Raw genomic sequence first — 22,075 nt, 5'->3', positions numbered from 1 at the left:
TATTATTAAAAAATCGATGAAGCATGAAGTGACGTGGCCTAATTGGGCATGTACTATTCAACAGGGTCGGTAAAAGGTTTTTGGAGGCCCTAAACGAATAACAAAATGAGACCCTTTTTGTTAAAAGAAAAAAAACTAACCAAAAGTGAGTTTCTTAACATGTTTGATGTCTTGTAAAGACCATAGGTTACCGGTTAAAAACAATGAATCATATAACTAACATTAGAGGTGCAAAATCGGTTTTTTCTAATACCCAATTGTAGGAATGGAATTGGGAACCCCTATGATTGGTTATTAGAAAATTGTTTTTTTAATACATGGCCATTGATACCCTATATTCTATTGTTTACACCATACAAATCCATTTTTAATTTGCTTTGTTCGGTTTTTTTTAATACATGGCCATTACTACCCTATATTCTATTGTTTACACCATACAAATCCATTTCTGGTTTGCTTTGTATTTGATAAAAATACCTTAAATAATTACAAATCACAAATTTAGGAATCAAAATAAAAATATATAATCATTTTCATATTAAATGGAGGCCTAAAAGTTTGTGGGCCTAGGTTTTAACAAGCAGTGGGCCAGCCCTGTCTCTTTCTATTATTTCTCTTGTTATGTATCAAAACTCCGCTTCACGATATGAATTTGATTGGTATCGCTTCATCTCGTTATGTTACAGTACCGACGTTCGTTTTAGCAACCGAAAAAGGAAAAACAAAACAAATCAATAAAATCGTGATATGACCAAAAGAATATCAACATGTGATCTACATCAATTGAAAACAATTGTTTGGTAGAAATCGGATCGGTTCGTCGGGGTACCACCACGATACTGACATACACTCATATAACATATATAAAAAAACAAAATGTACACTCTATTTTGAATGCAACTCTGCTCTCAACAAAATTTACAACGAAACACCTAAAAAAATAAACAAAGTTACGAATTTAGTTTTTTTTTTAAGTTAACAAATGCGAGTTATTGGAGAAAAAATATATAGAATAAATAAAAAAATAAAAAAACAAAAAAAATAGTTGCCACGTGGCAACTTCTTAATGGGTTGGTCACTATTCATTAACTTTGTTTTTTAATATATAGACTAGATTGTTTTTCCGCGCGATGCGGCGGTACGTGATCGTGGGCATTCGATTGGTATCAGGTAGGGTTTGTTATAGCACTGGTATGATACATGCACTCGATATAGAAATCAACACATGTTTTACATGGAGCGAAACGAAAAAACAAACACCATTACCGACATGATATTGTTCGAATGGTATCGATCAGTTCAGATCGTCACGGTACTGGTAATGAAAGAAAACAAAAACCATAAAAAAAGAATACATTTACATGTACCAATGTTATTCGGTAGGGTACATCAGTTTTTTAAAAGCAAAAGCAATAAAATAAGTAGTGGTACTGATACCGATGTTGTTCGGTCGGTTTCGGATTGGTTAACTAAGGTAGCATCACAAAATTCATTACCAAACATAAACCATACAAATGAGTATATGTACAGGTAGTGATGTTATTCGACACAGTATAATAGTGATACGATGTCAGTTTATTGAAAACAAAAATAATATAAATAATAACGGTTTATAAAAAACAAAAACAATATAAATAAATATTGATACCGATACATATATTATTAGGTCGGTTTCGGTTCTTTTTTTGGTACGATGGCGAGACAATATTCGTTTTCAATAAAATTTATACTGCAATGCTGAAAAAGAAAAACAATCACTTTCAGTTCGGTTTAGTACGATGGTAGCACATTATATGTTTTTCAATAAATTTATATCTCAATGTTGAAAAAATAAACATAGAACGCAAGTTATTAGAAAAATAATCAAAACAAAACATATGATAAATAAATATAATTAAAAAATTGAAGACTTTGTTTTAGTTATATATATATATATATATATATATATATATAGAAAAATAAAATATAGTTTTCCAAAAATTAAAATCACTATCTATGAAGACTTTGTTTTAGTTATATATATATAGGAATCGGTTCAAATGAAAACCACCACGAGTTGTAAGATCCGTGAGAACTTTTTGATCCCGCCCGAGTTGAGCCAAAAAAATTTTCCATAAACGTACATGAAAACATTATAAACACATCTGTAAAAAAAAATTGTCGAGGCGTTAGTTTTGACTGATGCAAATTTGTTTTACACGCTGGTGTAAAATTTTACAGTTGATAACTATATTTTTTTATCAGGGCGTAAAAAAACTTGTATCAGTCAAAACTAACGACTCGGCAATTTTTTTTTTACTTTTTTACATATGTGTTTATAATGTTTTCATCTATGTTTGTGCAAAAAAAAAAAATTTGGTCCAACTCGCGCGGGATCAAAAAATTCTCACGGTTTTCACAACTCGTAGTGGTTCTGATTTGAACCCATCCCTATATATATATAGTGAAAGTGTAAAATACAATATTGCTTAACGTACGTGCGTACACTATGGAAATTACGCATGTTGAATGAAGGTTCCGAGTTTGCCAAAGAGATTCGGAGTTTATGAAGTAGGTTCCGAGTTTGCAAAGTAGTGTTCCGAGTTTATGTCAACATGCATGATTATGTTTTTCACATGCGTGATTAGGGTTTTGAGTTTCACAATGTACGTAGTTTCACAACGTACGCTCGTATGTTAAGAAATATTGTACGTTAACCGGCCTCTTTCTCTCTCTCTCTCTCTCTCTCTATATATATATATATATATTGTAAATTAAATATTATTAAAAAACTAAAACAATTATTTAAAAATTCAAAAACACTATTCATGAGCAATTTGTCTTAATATATAAATAAATAATAATGTTGAAACTTAATTACACATGTTGAAAGGATTCCGAATTTGTGAAGTAGATTCCGAGTTTATGATCTTCGACGCATGTTGAAAGATAATTACGCATGTTGAATGAAGGTCCGAGTTTGCCAAACAGATTCCAAGTTTATGAAGTAGGTTCCGAGTTTGCGAAGTGGTGTTCCAAGTTTATGTCAACATGCGTGATTATGTTTTTCACATGCGTGATTAGGGTTTTGAGTTTCACAATGTGCGTAGTTTCACAGCGTACACTCGTATATTAAGGAATATTGTACGTTAACCGACACCTCTCTCTCTTTCTATATATATATATATATATATATTGTAAATTAAATATTATTAAAAAACTAAAACAATTATTTAAAAATTCAAAAACACTATCCATGAGCAATTTGTTTTAATATATAAATAAATAATATATATATATATATATATATACATATATAATAATTTTTTAAAAAATCAAAATCATTATCTATGAAGACTTTGTTTTAATTATATATATAGCATATTAAATATTATTAAAAAAACTAAAACAATTATTTAAAAATTCAAAAACACTATTCATGATCAATTTGTTTTAATATATATAATATAATATATAATATAATATATATAATATAACTAGTAGAGTGCCCGCGCGATGCGGCGGGAAACACAGACACCGGTAATCACGTAACATGTTATTTTTTTATAAATTAAAAAATTTAACAATATCATACTCAAATTAAAGAAAAAAAAGCTTGTTCTTATGGCAGAGTTTTTTTTTAAATATTAACATATGAAAAGGTTATGATCTTATAATAATTATGAGTGAAGTTAGTTTAAAAGTTAACCGTATATTTTGAAATTAACATATGAAAAGGTTATAATCGTTCAAAAATCACGAGGGAACTTAGTTTAAAAGTTAACAATATATTTTGAAGGATTTATAGTTGGCTCATTCTATTTACACCCCCCCTTTTTACTAATTACACCCTCCTCCTATAAAGACATCACATCCATCAATCACTTGCTTTTGTTTTTAGTCTTTTTTGCCTTTTTGTTGTCTTTTTTTATTCTTTTATTTAATTATTAGTTATTTATTATTTGTTTATTATTTATCTAGTTAGTATTATTATTATTATTATTATTATCATTATTATTATTATTATTATTATTTTATTATTATTATTATTATTATTATTATTATTATTATTATTATTATTATTATTATTATTATTATTATTATTATTATTATTATTATTATTATTAGTAGTAGTAGTAGTAGTAGTAGTAATGATATATTATTTATTATTAGTTTTTATTGTTATAATTTATCAAATTATATTTATAGTTGTAACAAAAGCTATATAAAAATAAGTACTTTTTTACAAAATTATTATCATTTAATAATTTACATACCGAGGTTTAATCTATACACCCCCCAAATGTAGCAGGTTGGGCTATCCAAGAATTATACATATTTTGACGTGATTCAAATATATTCTCACAGCCAGCTGCATCATTTTCTCTCGATAATTTCCATAATTTTTTAAACTAAAACAAGACCCTTAACCTAGCTAGATTATATAACTAAATTGAAACTTGAAACATGAGAATTAAAAACTATACCTGATCTGTTGAAAATCCAGACATCTCTTTAACTTTTCTGAATGCTATGATGAAGCATAAGTAGATCACTCTTTGAACAAGTAAATTTATGCAGCTCTTTGAATAGCTTTCTCAAGTATATCTTAAAGAAACTGAAGTGAATGCACCAATAATATGAGAATTATGAAACTGAAGGGAATTCACCGATAAGCTTGAGTAGTTACAAAAATTATGCAACTCTTTGCAATTCTTTGAATTACTTTTGGTGGAAATGCACCAATAATATGACCTAAAGACAACAAACTACTTGCACCAATAATATGACCTGCGCATGATTGTTTCTTTGAATTAGTATCGTTGCCATCATTTTCATTATTATATTATGCTACTATAAAATTACCATATACTTTCTAGAATTTTCTTTCCTTAGTTAATGTGAGATCTTGGTGATAAATGGTGAATCACAAAGTGATAGTATATTTATTTAAAAAAAATCTAGGAATTGTATTTTTTTTAAAGATTAACTTCATTAAAAAAACGGCCTAACTCATTGTTTGTGCCGGCAATTGGATGCTCTCCTTTTTACCTAAAAAGGTAAAAAAAAATAAAAAGATGTCTAGCATAAAAAAACTAAAAAGGTAAAAAAAAAAGTTTAAGGCTTAAGGATTAAGTAATAAGCTTAATAATAATAATAATAATTCATTACTAATAACAAAAAGACCAAAAAAACAATAAAATATAATAAAAAAGACAAAAAAGACTAAAAACAAAAAGCAAATAATTGATGGATGTGATGTTTTTGATAGGGGGGTGTAATTAGTAAATGGGGGGGTGTAAATTAACATATGAAAAGGTTATAATCGTTTAAAAATTTGTAAAATTACATGTTTGCCCTTATATGTACTATGATATAATATAGTAAAAGTGTAATTTTTTACTAAAACTATATAGATTTAAGAACTCTTTTTTTATTAACTTCTCATTTGATTCATTTTATCCAACTGTAAATCAAACCATATATTTTTTTAACCTGGTTAAACCAATCAATTTAACTCAACGGTTATAGGCATTCTAAACATGCATAATTAAGAGAATTTGCAATAGTTCTTCTCTTATGAACACTTTCAAGAATCTTTTCCGCCATACAAGATATGTTTGGTGAAAGATCTAAACGATTAGCATTGTTGTCACGTTCATAATAAAAATAAGACAACATGACATGATTTTAAGATTCTTGCACTTGACTTTATGACCATGTCTGACGAATTTGTATGGTTTTAAAGAATGAATTTAAAGTGATAGGTCACGACCAATATAAACATGATATAAGGTAAAACTTACAATAAAAAAGATGTTAGAATAACCCTAAGAAACTACTACTCATTTGGGCTCTATACATATAGGATTTTCACCAGCCAAACTTGATCAAGCTAATATCCGTATGTATTAATGGCCCAAATGAGAAAAAAGTGTCAACATATAAACAAATAGACTTTAACTTCCGTCTGGTCAAGGTTGATCAAATAATCAAACCTTTGTTGTTGCCTTTTCAACCAGTTATTAAATACAACATTTAAAAAAAAGAAGAGTATTTATCATATAAGTTTAATGTAAGCAACCAATAAGCAGAGAACATTGATTGAAGTTCATTTCAAAACACCTAAAAAAGCAAGATAGTTCCAAGCATCCTTCACGATAGCAATGAACTCATCTTTAGAAGCAAAATAGTTCCAAATAGATGGTTTAGGTTTAGGCCTATTACATTACAAGATGGCCAAGATAATGTTTAGGAACAAATAGGGTAAGAAAACAACATGGGTGTTAGGGAATAAATCAACAAACTTTCTATTACCCATAACTCTAATCCAACTTCTCTAAAATAGCACATGCTTTTCCGGCTTTTCCTGGACATTGATTCCAGGTGAAGAAAAGGCCAGACCAGTTAACGTCACAAACTTCAAGATTCTCAACACACTTTAATTCTTCCATGGCAAAATTTGTCCCAGAATTAGAAATCCAAGTTCAATTCTTCAAAACACGTGACCAAGCCTGTCTAAGTCCTTGAACTAATACTATTTTCTTGCAAAAACCTTAATAACTTGGCTTTGATTGTCTGAACTAAGATTTGAAACTTTAGAATTATGAAATGTATTATACCTCACATCACCTGCAGCAACAAACATGCCATCTTTCTGCCCATCCCTAGACCCCAAAGCAGACTTCCAGTTATCCCCAACCACAGAACCAGAATCAATCTTACTCAGTCGTAACATGAATCCCAACCGTTCTTGTGACACATGCGAAATCAAAATTCAACAACACTTATTATGCTAATTATATTACTTTCCTTTGAAATGAACCGGTTTTACCCAAATAGAATTAAAAAATATTATTCATTATCTTACAAACATATTACCCAAATCGATTTTTACCCTTATTATGCTAATTCTATTATTTTCCTTTTCTCTACTAACTACCAAAATTTAACCTTGGGCATCATTTTGTCAAAATAATTAAAAATTAAATCAAAGAGGAGGGTGCATCATAACAAAGTAAATAAGGGGCTTCAAAGTTCAAACTAATAAATCTAAGAAACAGAAGTCACTACACATACCAAATTTGGACCTAGGCTTCAGTTTTATTCACAGTTAAACATAATAACATGGTATTTTTGCCAAATCAAAGAAGTACCTTTTTTCACCCCATAGCCAACTTGTTCAACCAACCTCTGGTTACGCGAACTTGAAGCTGTTTTCTTGAGCTCGTCTAAGTTGGTGCTGAACCATCCAACCACAGTCCGGATTATTTCTTTTGGGCTACGGGTAAACAGAACAACCCCACACTATTGTCCATCATGTACGAAACATTACCTTTTTCATGTTTGTACACAATGAAGCAGGTCACTTTTGGTTAATACTTTTCCTAACCGGTTAGGTGTTAATCTGATTCTGACCATTCAATATCTTGTGTCGTAATTTCCAAAAAACACACTTCTAAACAACCTCCTGTACTTTTACTGAAATTTGTAAAAAAATAAATAAATAAAAAACTCACCTATGTAATAAATAAATAAAAAAAACTCACCTTTGGAAGGTGGCCCCAAGATGCAACATCAGTAGCAACCTGAAAATCAGAGTGGAAGATACTATTAAAATCATTAAATTGTGTTCATATATTTTAATTAAACATTACAAGCTTTCTGACTTACTAAAATATTAGTAGGGTCACATCTAAAATCACACTGTGAGAAACAAACGGTTAGGTGCATAATATGTAACAATCTAGAAGCATCGCCTTACAACAAACTGATAGACATTGTATAAATGATAATTAACATGGGGAAGAACAACAAAACCTCATACACAGAGATTTAAGAACATAGAGATTTACGGACAAAAGGGTTTACCTTTTTCTTCTGGCGTTGTGAAGAAGATGATTCGAACAAGAACTTTTAGTGATCTAAACCTGAAACCAATTAAAAAAACAACGATTATTATCAAGGGATTTGAAAGAAACAGGAGTTCTAAATATCATGAGCCAATCCATCATCTAATAGTAACTATTTCCAACCCAATTTGGTAATAAAAAAAAGTCTTTTAAAAAAGAAAACTTACTTAATATTATCTCGGTTCCGTGTTTGAGGTCAAAATGTCTCATGGAGAAGAAAGAAGGGTTTTTATCCCTATTTGAAGAGCGGGAGAGTGGGTTCCGGTAGAGATTTCAGAGAGAATGAGTCAAAGAGAGATTGGGATGAGGGGTTTTGCATTTTGAAACTTGAGCGTGGGTTTGTTTCATGTGATACACAATGCTTGAATGGGTTATACTTTTAAATTTTATGGGTTTTAGCAATGTACGACGTTTCCAGCAACTGGCCATAACATGCATATGCAATAAGATTTGTGCTCTCTAGACTAAACAACCTAGTTTCTATATCGCAATAAACACTTGTACCCTATGTTATTATCTACTTGTACATTTTAATTGACATATCGATATTGACTAAGACAAACATCAAAATGTCGATAAAAATAAGCAAGTCGTCACAATACAGTCAATTGTTTTTAAAACATTATAGTTTAAAAGATAGGACGGGAACAAAAAAATTATTTTTAAAACATTATAGTTTAAAAGATATGACGAGAACAAATAAAAGAACTATAATTTTGTAGGGAATATGGAAAGTGTAACTACTAACTAACTATCCATAATTTTGTTAAAGATAAAGAAATTAAAGTGTGATTAAAATAAGGGGAGTAAAATATAATTATTGGTTAAAAGACTAATTTATCCTCATTTTATGAGTGTATTTATAAATTAAGAGGGAAAAAGTTATTATTTTTTGGGTACCTTAAAATACACATCACTAAAGCATTATAACATAGTGTAGATATAGTATAGATAAATTTAGAGGATAAACTTTAATACTACAATTTAGAGTTTAAATTAAAAAAAAAATCCCGCTCAATTAACTAAAATAATTTGTTAGTTCTCTAGGAAGTTTTGTTGATATTTGACTAAGTTGTAAACAAAACTTTTATTCACTTATTCAACAATAGTTTTAGTTTTAAAAATGATATTGCTTTTAATCTATATTTTATTTGTGATGATGACTAAAAGTACGTCGGGTTTTCATCACTTGTACACTAATGCATTATCTACTTGTACATTTTAATCCACACGTTAATATTGACTAATACGTATATCAAATCATCGACAAAAATGTGTAGGTCGTCATGCTATCTTTAGATTTTTTTTTAAACATTATAGTTTATACGATATGACAAAAATACGTAAAAGGATTAGAAGTTTGTTGTGGAGGGGAGAAAGTGTAACTAATTATCTATAATTTTGTTAAAACTCAGGGATTTAAGTGTAATAAGTTTAGGGGCTAAAAAATAAATAGTGTTTAAAAGACCAAAATACCCTCATTTTAGGGGTCTATCTATAAATAAAGGGGGGGGGGGGAAAGTTCTTATTTTTTGGGTATCTTAAAATACCCCTCCCTCATGCATTATAATCACTACTAGAAAATATGGCTTTTGACACCGCATATTCGGTATCAAAACGGTAGCAATTGCCATATTGCGACCATTTTGTAACCGAAAATGCGGTGGCAAAAACACCCGTGTCAATTGCCCTATTGTCACCAAATAGCCACCACTTTTATACTTTGCTACCAGATTTATGTCACCACAAAAACGGTCAAAATTATTTGTGACCGCGCTACTCGATGGCCTTATTTGCTACCAAGTTGTGACGGTTTTTTTGCCACCGTTTTGGTACCATTTAGCCATCGATGTTGTCACCATTTAGCCACTGTTTTCATTGAAAATTTGCTACCATTTAATGACATATTTGCTACCGTTTCATTAAAAATTTGCCACCATAGCGGTTTCTCTATTTCCAAATTTTCCATTTTCCATGCTTTTTTATCATAATCCATTTCTATAATATTACAAATTTATATAAAATAATCGAATAAAATTACAAAATCCGAAAAATATATAAAATTATAAAACATTCTAATCTAAATGCCAACTAAAACATCAAATTACCGAAATTATCCAAATATGATAAACATCAAAACGTTCAAAACCAAGTGTTTATAGCCTATCTTCGAATCATAGCGGTTAACATAGCTTCAATTTGTGACATCCTATTGAGCATGACATCTTTGTCCACCTTATCTTTTTCTTTTTCAGCCAACAAGCCCGCAATAATTCCATTTAACCTTTCTTTTTCTTCATTCTTTTCCTTAACGAGCTCCTTGATAACCAAGTTCGATTTTTCAATCTACAAAACAAACAATGAACAAAATCAAGAAGTCAGAATCAAAGAAAACGTACAAATTCAATAATGTTTAAACCTACCATCATGCCATATATATCTTCATCGAATCCCTTGACGATCCTTATCATAAAACCATTAAGACGAATCTGACTAATGTTGTCATTAATCCATTTAGTACACCTTAAAAAGTTTAATTAACACCAAACAGATCACATTAGTGTCAAAACGTGCTTAGAGTGAAACAAGTTAATTGTTAGCACCAGACAAGGCTTTCTTGATCTACAAACACTTTTTTGTACATAGTATGAACTTCAACAAATAATTAATATGTGATAAACTTGAATCAAAAGACACCCAAAATCAACCCATATGAATCACAAATGCCAGCTAGCATGTTTTGGAAACTCTATCTTGTGCTTCATGTCACGTGGCAATTTTTGCTGAAATATACAACAGGAAAGTATTATTCACGTACCATTACCGGTTTTGATTTAAGTTCACTGCGCAAACTGATACTAGTGTAACAATGACCTGATTGTATATATTCTATCCAAATGATCGATCATCCATTAACTTTTTCATGACATTAAACTGGTCATAAATTTCTTCGTCGGTCATTCCATTTGGTCTATTTAGCAACCTCTGGTAAATATATCAAAGGATTGACTGCTGCAAAAAAAAAGAATTATTTATTATATATCCACATTCGACACCTTTCTATAAAGAAATTTTAACATTTGCCATTTCACAAATCATCTCAGCGAGCTTCTCAAAACTGAATATGAACTCAACGAGTCGCCAATGGATAAGTTTTGAAAACCCATCATGAACCATACTTTTTTAATTCAAAGCCCATCCTAACCCATTCTCTTTTTTGCTGTTTTTGAAAATTACCCATCTTGACCCCCTAATATTATTAAGTTAACCCAAATCAACCCATTATTTTATATTCAAGGCCCAAATCAACCAAAACTTACACATGTGGGTTGGGATTGTCGGGTCTGGTCACAAGGGATGGGTTAGGTTTGCTTGACCCATTTGAGATAAAAATTAACCAAAATTAACCTAATGCCCAAATACATGAATTAAAATTGTCACATCTATGATTTGTCTTCTTTTCAGTAGTGCATCTACTTTGTTATAAGAAAAACATATATAATCAAGCTATTTATCCCATGTAACTAAATAGTAATATTCATCGGCCACAAGAAGAAAGTTTTAGCTTTTAAACTGATTAGTGATTTTAACCCAAAAAGAAAATACATTTTCTTTTCAACAAGTCTACCAAACACTGAATGTGTTTTCACAACAATGGTTTTATCTTGGTCTTCAGTACTAAAATCTTTACTGCCATCCTTTTTTATCACAAGATTTAAACAAGATGATATGTTCAAGGCTTCAAGCATACAGATAATAAAATAGCATCATATGAATTGATGGAATTTTCATATTGGAAAAACCATCACCAAACATGTTATCATCAACTACAGATAATAACCAAGTTATCTGCACAATGGTGAATAAAACTAGAGGTAAAAACTAACACATACATTTCATCAAACACTTGGTAGGCATTTAATCTAAACATCACTAATTACATACATTATCTTAAACTAAACCCCAAAGTTAAAGCACAGATCAAGATTCATCATATATTCTAGCACTCATGGTAAGACACAAAGGTTGGAATGCAGAGTAAAAAAATACCTTCAAAGTGGCATAACTTCAAATTGCAATAGTGTTGAACAAAAGAGTGCAAATTAAAGTTCAACTGATTGCAAATTTATCCATAGAAAGTTCCCTTGGGTTGAACTGCTATGAAATTTTGGGGCCGGTTCATCTGATGGTGCGGTGGAGAGGGATTTTGATGAAGCGGGATTAGGAGTGAGTTTAGGGTTAGGGATTTTGAGGAAGTGGGATAACTAAGGCGGGGAGGGTATTTTGGAATAAATTCATAATTAAGTGGGGAAAATGGATGAACTGCTATGAAATTTTGGGAGGCAAGTAAATTCTTTTTTTAAAAAACCCTAATATTTGAGACGTAGGGGGACTCGGTCAAATTAGATTTTCAAGTTGCTACCACAAATCCGGTCACAATTTAAAGTATTTTTAATTTAATTAACTTTTTTATTGGTTTTTATCATGTTTCCCACCAATTTGCTACCGAAAATTTAAGGTAGCAAATTTTGCAACCATTTTGTTACTGAATATGGGTTGTAGGTGACCTTTTTAAATTTTGGTGGCAAATCGATTGCAAATTTTGCCACTTGTTTCCTCGGTGGCAAATTTTGGTCACAATTGCCCAATTTTGTAGTAGTGAATATAGTATAGATATAGATAATTATAAATCTATGATTATAGATAATTATAAATCTATGATTATAGATAATTATAAATGCATGATAAAATAGTTGAACCTTGAATGATGTTGACCATGACATTCGCGACAAAAGTTGAAACGATATTGCGGTGGTGATCCATTGATAAAAGCAAAACATTTAAACACTTAGATTTGTGAGAGGAGCTATTGGGTTCAAGTCCCACCGACGATAGAGATTAAAAAAATAGCCGTTAAAAAATATCGTGCACCAACCCTCAACAAAAGACAGAGATGAAAATGGGATGAAGTTGGTTACAAGATAGGTCATTCTGTCATCTTGTTTAAATTACAATGAGATCACCTATTTAAGAAATTTTATTAAAATCTATTGAAAAAAAAATAGTTGATGACATGAATAAAAGAACTTTGATAGAAACGAAAAAAAATAAAGAACTTGTTGAAATATATGTTATATTTGTCAATTCAATATTTTATGTAGTTTTATATATTCCTATGTGTTGTTTATTTTTTCTGTTTTGCATAAATGGACATTGATGTTGGGTTTGTTTTATAAATGGTCTTTGGGCTGTTGTTGTTGCTATTATGATGTTTGGGTTGTTGCTGTTTCTATAATGATGTTGTTGATTTGGGCCGGTTGCTGAGTTGGGCTTGTTTCTTGTGGTTACGTTTGTAACGCTTCGCATTTTTGTACTTTCCTTATTTAGAAAGTGTAGTTGTATTTCTATTTTTAGAAAACTTGTAATTGTAGTTGTATTTGTATTTCTTTTCCAACATTGTAATCCGAGACTTTAATAGTAATGAAACTCGATTATTTTTATACATACTTATGTTACACCTCTCAAATTTGATTACATGCTTATACTCGAAAACTTATACTTGAAACACCATTTATACATGCTTTATACTTGCATAGTAAACTCTCATGCTCGTAACACTTAAAACCAGCTAAAATACACGAAACCAGCCAAACTTAACACCCTCAAGCGACGGGACTCCTTCGTGCGAAGAGAGTCCACTCGTGCGAAGAGACTACTCACTCGTGCGAACTGACTCAGTCGCACCAAACCACTCCTCAGCCCTATAAATACGTGCCTACCTCCACTCCTTACACTTTCCAGCCGCACGAACTTTCTCAAACACTCTGAACTTGCATTTTTGAGCAGATTATTGCAGCAACATTCTAAGTGGGTATAACTCACATCTTTACTTGATTTATTGTATTTTCATTCATTTTTCTCATTTTCTTCAAACCTTCTTGTTTGGCAAAACTTGTTGGATGGTTTTCACGAATGCCTTGGCAAACTAATGGTGAAACCTCACCACTTTTAAGGTCCAAACAAAGATTTAAAACTTTGGTTTTATTCATGTTTTTGCACTTTACAATTTTGTTTTTATTAAAGTTCTTGGACAGTTTGCCTTAGATTTGAAACTTGGTGAAACCTGGTACCCACCGAGCTCACAACTCAGTTCATAGATGTGGATTCGTATTAAGGTTAATTTTCACCAAGAACAGGACCTACTCGCAAGAAGGAAGCCCCTTCGCGCGATTGACTCCCATTCGCCTGAATAGACTTTATCACACGATTGATTTTAATCTTTTTGATTCACGTTCATCCTTGTGCCAAGTGTTGAAGTCCCCTCATATTCACCATCTTCAATATGGATGAATCTGAATTTGTGACAGAAGTGTGAACCGTGGGAGCCTGGACTTTCCAACCTAGTTCTACCACCTCACCTGCGTGCCTTGTGAATGAACACCAAACAGTTTCCTAGAAACAAAGTAAGTTAACCACGCCTCACCTCCAACACTTGCCATGTTGGCTATGACACGCCCGGGTTGTTTTTATTTGGTTGCTTGAGTATTATTATTTGTTTTTGTTATACTTATTCCTGATTAACTGGATTAATAATATTATTGTATATTAACATATATAAAACTGAATCCATAATGTTAATCGGTTTATGGTTAAGTGTCACAAATGGACCTTCGCACAACTGGATCCTTTTGCACGAATGGACTTCCCATCCGCACGAACAGACACCTGTTCGCACGAACTGATCTTTCAGTCGCACGAACAATGTTGTGGACTTAGGTTATTTTCATAAATTCATACTTTTTGTATTTAAATTCTGATCTGAAGCCTTTGTCACATCTGAATACTCACACACCTTCGTTTACCCATTATAGGGTAACCTCGGTGTTTCATCCATCAACTCATCAACTCTCGGTTTAATGGAAAGCTACGCAAAACCGTGAGTATAATAGACTTTGGGTGCAACATGTACACTTATTACAAATCACGCAATCACAATTAAACTTGTTATAATCACACTCTATCCATTCAAACATGAGACTTGTATTATCCTTGTTATCTCGCATGCTATTTATACTTGTGTCTATATGGTCATTAACTTTGCTAGCATACCTTAACAATTATAGCGTTAAAGGATTAACACACCACACGTATTCTTGTGGTATTGTTAAGTAATCTATGTTACACCATTGTCGTCTCGACAACATTGGTAATCATAATTGCGTTAAACTCTAGATTGACATATAGTTTATACTTGTTAGTATGTTAGTAACATTATATGCAATTACTATGTTGGATATGAGCAAACTTTTTCATTATTATGCTATAATATCAAACTTGTATACTCGCCAACTTTTGTTGGCCATTATTTTAATACATGTTGCAAGTAGCTAGTGATGTTGATGAAGAAACTTACTTAGGGTGGATTTAGATACACACCTTAAAGTCGAATTTATATTTATGTTTCATGATGTTTATTTACAACTTGATGTATTTCCCAATTCAAGACAATGTATTTTCATTTTTGAATTTATGAAATTTGAGTTAAATAAATATTGTCACATTTAGTGTTATGAAGTCTCTTGCAATCTTGTTTTCATCTCACTCCGATGTTTACGCCATCGGTTGGGGTGTGACAATGTTAACCCTTGGCCTTTGGTCGGATTATATAAAAAGGGATCTTGTGGTTAGAGATTATCTTATCATCAATCTTCTCTTATCTCACTTTCTCTCTCTAGAATCTTCTCTCTGTGATCTAGGGTTTCTTCAAATCTTGTGAGCTTTGTGTGATTGTTGATCATTCCGATCATTAAAGATAGAGCAGATCATCGTGTTGATGATCTGCATAGGTTGAGAGATATATTTTTTGTGTTTGAATATTGTTGATTCTAAGTTGGAAATCTTTGCCGACTGAATCTTTATTGTATTTACACAATCTGTGTTGACTTATTTAATAAAAGGTTGTTTTCTTCTTGATACTATGTTCTTAACATGGTATCAAAGCACTAGGTGCTCTTAGGGTTATCTTCTTCCGCCGTGTTTTGATGGTTTTCTCTTCCAGACCTGGTTAGATCTGGGTTGATTTCTGGTGATCTTTGGAGTCTTGGTATTCTGCGGTTCTGCCGATTCCAGATCTGGTGTTGTTTGACTTCTTGGAGGCTGTGTTTGACTTGGAGATCGAACCCTAATTTCTAGGGTTTGGTGTTTATTGCAGAAGTTCTCGTTGGTATCTATTTTTAGGGCAAATCAACATAACTTGGTTTTCTACTCAGTCTTGTAGCCCTAAGTGAAGGCTACAATTCTGTGCTATTGGAGGGAGTTAAACGCTGTTGTGAGATTGTTCTTTCTCTTCTCTTCATTTTTAGTGTTTATGCGTACATTGAGTCGGTGAGTCTAGGCATCTTGTTGTTGGATTTAGACAGACCGGTTTGATTGTTTTGGGATACAGAGAGGGTACACTATGTTGCATTTGTGCTTGTTTGTTGTCTGGTTACTTGTGGCTTCCTGGATATTGTCTGTGGAGGCACTTATTAAGTGACGAACCTCTGATCGGACTGCTGTCCTAGTTTCTCTTGTTTGTAAGGTTTCCTGTTTGTTTCTTGGTCTTGTGTATCTTGTTTTTCTTAGTAGTTGATATGGGTGGTGATTCAGTGGTTATTACTAGTGATACTATTACTTCAACTAGTGCTACTCTAGTTAGAAAAATTGATGCTGGTTAGGGGTGTTAGAAAAAACCGTAACCAAATAAAAACTGTAAATGAACCATAACCGTAACCGAATAAACCGATCCGAACTACGAATTCGGTTTTTGGTTTGGTTTCTAACCGAAACCAAATTGTGAATATGGTTTTTGGTTCGGTGTTTGGATCCACGTTTTTTTTATTTAGTTTATTCGGATAACCGAATATACCATCAATTTAATTAATTATTAAATAAAAATGATAATGTTTAATAAACTATATGCAATTTATTAGCCCAAAATACTAAGTCTAATATCCAAGTATATATATCCCTATGGTTTGAAGATTATTTATATTTTGTGCCATTAGACTTGTTGACTATTTATAGTTTCTACGATCTATGTTTTGAAGTTTTAACTTTGTGGTTGTGTGTACGAATGCCATTACACTTGTTGACTATTTATAGTTTCTACGATCTATGTTTTGAAGTTTTAACTTTATAGTTGTATGTACGACTATTTTATGGATATGTTTGTTTTATATTGCTATATCTTTTATTTATATATTGTTAGTTTTAAATTAGTTGCTGATTTGATGTGCGGAAGTTAGAACACGAACATAAATATAGATTAGGAAAAAATTAGTTAGGTACAATTTGGTTAAATTTGGTTGAATTTGGTTTGTTTGGTTTCTAACTGAAACCAAACCGAATTGAATTTGGTTTGGTTTGGTTTTTGGTTTGGGGTATAAAATTTTGAAAACCGAATAAACCAAATAAACCATAAACTGAACCGATGAACACCCCTGGTGACCCATTGTTTCTGCATCCTAGTGACTGTGTGAATTTGACCATTGTTAACATTAAACTTAAGGGCACTGAGAATTATATGATTTGGACAAATTCTATGAAACTTGCTTTACAAGTTACGAATAAAATTAGGGTTTGTTGATGGTACTTGTTCTAGGTTTATCACTGATGATGTTTTAGGCAGACAATGGGATAGGTGCAACTCTATTATTCTTACTTGGATTCTTAATTCTGTGTCTAAAGAGTTGTATCTTGGTCATGTGTATTCCGCATTAGCTTCTAATGTTTTGAGATGTGACAACCCGTGTGTCCGAGGTTAGTTACGTTTATTCTTCGCAATTTTTGTTTAGTTATGTTTCACTGCTTGTTACCGTCCTACATCATATTAAACTGAATTTAATATGTCTACACAAACCTATAAGTGTATTTTTTTTTTTGAAGATGTCACTTGTGTGCACGAATTATTAACCCGCTTGACGTGCCCGATCAGGTTATTCCCTTATCATGAGTGGTAGCTATGTTTTAGTACTAATCATTAGTTATTATAACAATAATAACTTGTTGTGCAAGTGGGTATATAGGAATAGTTGAGGGTTGTTTTTGTAATTTTAAGATTTGAAAAAAAAACTATATTAATCCTAACTACCCCCCCCCATGTGTCGTCTCCCTCATACCCAAACCCTAACATCAACCCTACAACCCGCCTGTATTACCTGCCGAACACCCCCTTGCCCCTTTTCGCTCAACGCAACCCTCATTGACGCCGCAACTGCCACCGTAAATCATCTCCACAATCGGTACGTTCTGATATTTCAATTGTTGATAATTAAGAGCTTGTTGTCGCGGTTTCGTTTCGATCTATACTTCTTATTGATTGCTCTTAGTGGTGTTCGAACTTGTTGTCTGAATGTTTATAATTATGGGACTATGATTAGGATTAAAGGCTGTTACAAGTTCTGTTATGAAGGGCTCGATTTCTGTAGATATGTTTGTTTAATGGTATTGCTAAACATAAAGGACTTTGATGAAGTTTGCATGATAAAAAGTGTTAGATGAGTATGAGATGTATGTATCTTTTAGTTGGTGGATTAGGATAGCTAGGGTTCAGCGAGTCATTAATGATGTTTTTGAGTTGCATGATGATGCATAGTTGTTGATATAATCATGTTGGTCAATTTGCTTTGAATACGAATCACGATCATGAAACTGCTAAGGAGTAATCAGAGCTTTTGCAAAACATAGAGAATATCTTTAGTTGTATCTTAATAATGAAACGGATAAGGGCCGATGGTGGGATCCAGTAAAATCGGTTGGATACAAGATTGACCAAACAACCATTGGTGAGTCGCACAGTGTGTCGGGCCACATTCAAGATTGGGCTGGATAGTATTGGGCCACATAACTTAGATCGCACACCTTATAATTGGGCTCAGGATTAACGGGCCGCACACACTTTGGGTCGGGCCGTGCGGTTAGCGGATCGGACAGTGAAGTGAGCGACTAGTATGATGCTGGTCTTGTAAAGACTATATTGAACTTTAACATGATTAATTGGTTTAGTAAAGGAATACTGTTTGTCTATGTGTGTATATATATATATATATATATATATATATATATATGTATATATATATATATGGAACATGTTAATTCGGATTGGTAATAAGATACGTGCATGACTAGTTGATTTACATGCAAACGGTTATGGTTGATTTCTGGTGATCTTTGGAGTCTTGGTATTCTGCGGTTCTGCCGATTCCAGATCTGGTGTTGTTTGACTTCTTGGAGGCTGTGCTTGACTTGGAGATCGAACCCTAATTTCTAGGGTTTGGTGTTTATTGCAGAAGTTCTCGTTGGTATCTATTTTTAGGGCAAATCAACATAACTTGGTTTTCTACTCAGTCTTGTAGCCCTAAGTGAAGGCTACAATTCTGTGCTATTGGAGGGAGTTAAACGCTGTTGTGAGATTGTTCTTTCTCTTCTCTTCATTTTTAGTGTTTATGCGTACATTGAGTCGGTGAGTCTAGGCATCTTGTTGTTGGATTTAGACAGACCGGTTTGATTGTTTTGGGATACAGAGAGGGTACACTATGTTGCATTTGTGCTTGTTTGTTGTCTGGTTACTTGTGGCTTCCTGGATATTGTCTGTGGAGGCACTTATTAAGTGACGAACCTCTGATCGGACTGCTGTCCTAGTTTCTCTTGTTTGTTGGGTTTCCTGTTTGTTTCTTGGTCTTGTGTATCTTGTTTTTCTTAGTAGTTGATATGGGTGGTGATTCAGTGGTTATTACTAGTGATACTATTACTTCAACTAGTTCTACTCTAGTTAGCAAAATTGATGCTGGTTAGGGGTGTTAGAAAAAACCGTAACCAAATAAAAACTGTAAATGAACCATAACCGTAACCGAATAAACCGATCCGAACTACGAATTCGGTTTTTGGTTTGGTTTCTAACAAAAACCAAATTGTGAATATGGTTTTTGGTTCGGTGTTTGGATCCACGTTTTTTTTTATTTAGTTTATTCGGATAACCGAATATACCGTCAATTTAATTAATTATTAAATAAAAACAATAATGTTTAATAAACTATATGCAATTTATTAGCCCAAAATACTAAGTCTAATATCCAAGTATATATATCCCTATGGTTTGAAGATTATTTATATTTTGTGCCATTAGACTTGTTGACTATTTATAGTTTCTACGATCTATGTTTTGAAGTTTTAACTTTGTGGTTGTGTGTACGAATGCCATTACACTTGTTGACTATTTATAGTTTCTACGATCTATGTTTTGAAGTTTTAACTTTATGGTTGTATGTACGACTATTTTATGGATATGTTTGTTTTATATTGCTATATCTTTTATTTATATATTGTTAGTTTTAAATTAGTTGCTGATTTGATGTGCGGAAGTTAGAACACGAACATAAATATAGATTAGGAAAAAATTAGTTAGGTACAATTTGGTTAAATTTGGTTGAATTTGGTTTGTTTGGTTTCTAACTGAAACCAAACCGAATTGAATTTGGTTTAGTTTGGTTTTTGGTTTGGGGTATAAAATTTTGAAAACCGAATAAACCAAATAAACCATAAACTGAACCGATGAACACCCCTGGTGACCCATTGTTTCTGCATCCTAGTGATTGTGTGAATTTGACCATTGTTAACATTAAACTTAAGGGCACTGAGAATTATATGATTTGGACAAATTCTATGAAACTTGCTTTACAAGTTACGAATAAAATTAGGGTTTGTTGATGGTACTTGTTCTAGGTTTATCACTGATGATGTTTTAGGCAGACAATGGGATAGGTGCAACTCTATTATTCTTACTTGGATTCTTAATTCTGTGTCTAAAGAGTTGTATCTTGGTCATGTGTATTTCGCATTAGCTTCTAATGTTTTGAGATGTGACAACCCGTGTGTCCGAGGTTAGTTACGTTTATTCTTCGCAATTTTTGTTTAGTTATGTTTCACTGCTTGTTACCGTCCTACATCATATTAAACTGAATTTAATATGTCTACACAAACCTATAAGTGTATTTTGTTTTGAAGATGTCACTTGTGTGCACGAATTATTAACCCGCTTGACGTGCCCGATCAGGTTATTCCCTTATCATGAGTGGTAGCTATGTTTTAGTACTAATCATTAGTTATTATAAGAATAATAACTTGTTGTGCAAGTGGGTATATAGGAATAGTTGAGGGTTGTTTTTGTAAGTTTAAGATTTGAAAAAAAAACTATATTAATCCTAACTACCCCCCCCCCATGTGTCGTCTCCCTCATACCCAAACCCTAACATCAACCCTACAACCCGCCTGTATTACCTGCCGAACACCCCCTTGCCCCTTTTCGCTCAACGCAACCCGCATTGACGCCGCAACTACCACCGTAAATCATCTCCACAATCGGTACGTTCTGATATTTCAATTGTTGATAATTAAGAGCTTGTTGTCGCGGTTTCGTTTCGATCTATACTTCTTATTGATTGCTCTTAGTGGTGTTCGAACTTGTTGTCTGAATGTTTATAATTATGAGACTATGATTAGGATTAAAGGCTGTTACAAGTTCTATTATGAAGGGCTCGATTTCTGTAGATATGTTTGTTTAATGGTATTGCTAAACATAAAGGACTTTGATGAAGTTTGCATGATAAAAAGTGTTAGATGAGTATGAGATGTATGTATCTTTTAGTTGGTGGATTAGGATAGCTAGGGTTCAGCGAGTCATTAATGATGTTTTTGAGTTGCATGATGATGCATAGTTGTTGATATAATCATGTTGGTCAATTTGCTTTGAATACGAATCACGATCATGAAACTGCTAAGGAGTAATCAGAGCTTTTGCAAAACATAGAGAATATCTTTAGTTGTATCTTAATAATGAAACGGATAAGGGCCGATGGTGGGATCCAAACGGATAAGGGCCGATGGTGGGATCCAGTAAAATCGGTTGGATACAAGATTGACCAAACAACCATTGGTGAGTCGCACAGTGTGTCGGGCCACATTCAGGATTGGGCTGGATAGTATTGGGCCACATAACTTAGATCACACACCTTATAATTGGGCTCATGATTAACGGGCCGCACACACTTTGGGTCGGGCCGTGCGGTTAGCGGATCGGACAGTGAAGTGATCGACTAGTATGATGCTGGTCTTGTAAAGACTATATTGAACTTTAACATGATTAA

General features: G+C 32.5%; 2 long non-coding RNA genes across 3 annotated transcripts; both read right to left on the bottom strand.

The window, feature by feature from the left end:
* Positions 1-6,067: 6,067 nt before the first annotated feature.
* LOC110906945 lies at positions 6,068-8,228 on the bottom strand. The gene is made up of 5 exons (XR_002573902.1): positions 8,060-8,228; positions 7,852-7,910; positions 7,530-7,568; positions 7,137-7,461; positions 6,068-6,732 (listed from the first exon to the last, which is right to left on the bottom strand). It is a non-coding gene; the product is annotated as an uncharacterized LOC110906945 (long non-coding RNA).
* Positions 8,229-9,924: 1,696 nt separating this feature from the next.
* On the bottom strand, positions 9,925-12,245 carry LOC110924700. Of its 2 annotated transcripts, XR_002584377.2 has the most exons (4): positions 11,943-12,242; positions 10,711-10,904; positions 10,316-10,415; positions 9,925-10,238 (listed from the first exon to the last, which is right to left on the bottom strand). It is a non-coding gene; the product is annotated as an uncharacterized LOC110924700 (long non-coding RNA). The 2 variants fall into 2 exon arrangements; XR_004882591.1 differs by having other exon boundaries at positions 10,316-10,904; positions 11,943-12,245.
* Positions 12,246-22,075: the final 9,830 nt, after the last annotated feature.

This window comes from Helianthus annuus, chromosome 2 (genome assembly GCF_002127325.2).
Source record: "Helianthus annuus cultivar XRQ/B chromosome 2, HanXRQr2.0-SUNRISE, whole genome shotgun sequence".
Lineage (NCBI taxonomy): Eukaryota > Viridiplantae > Streptophyta > Magnoliopsida > Asterales > Asteraceae > Helianthus > Helianthus annuus.
The sequence above is the reverse complement of the archived record's forward strand: the minus strand, read 5'-3'. Positions and strand labels throughout refer to the sequence as shown.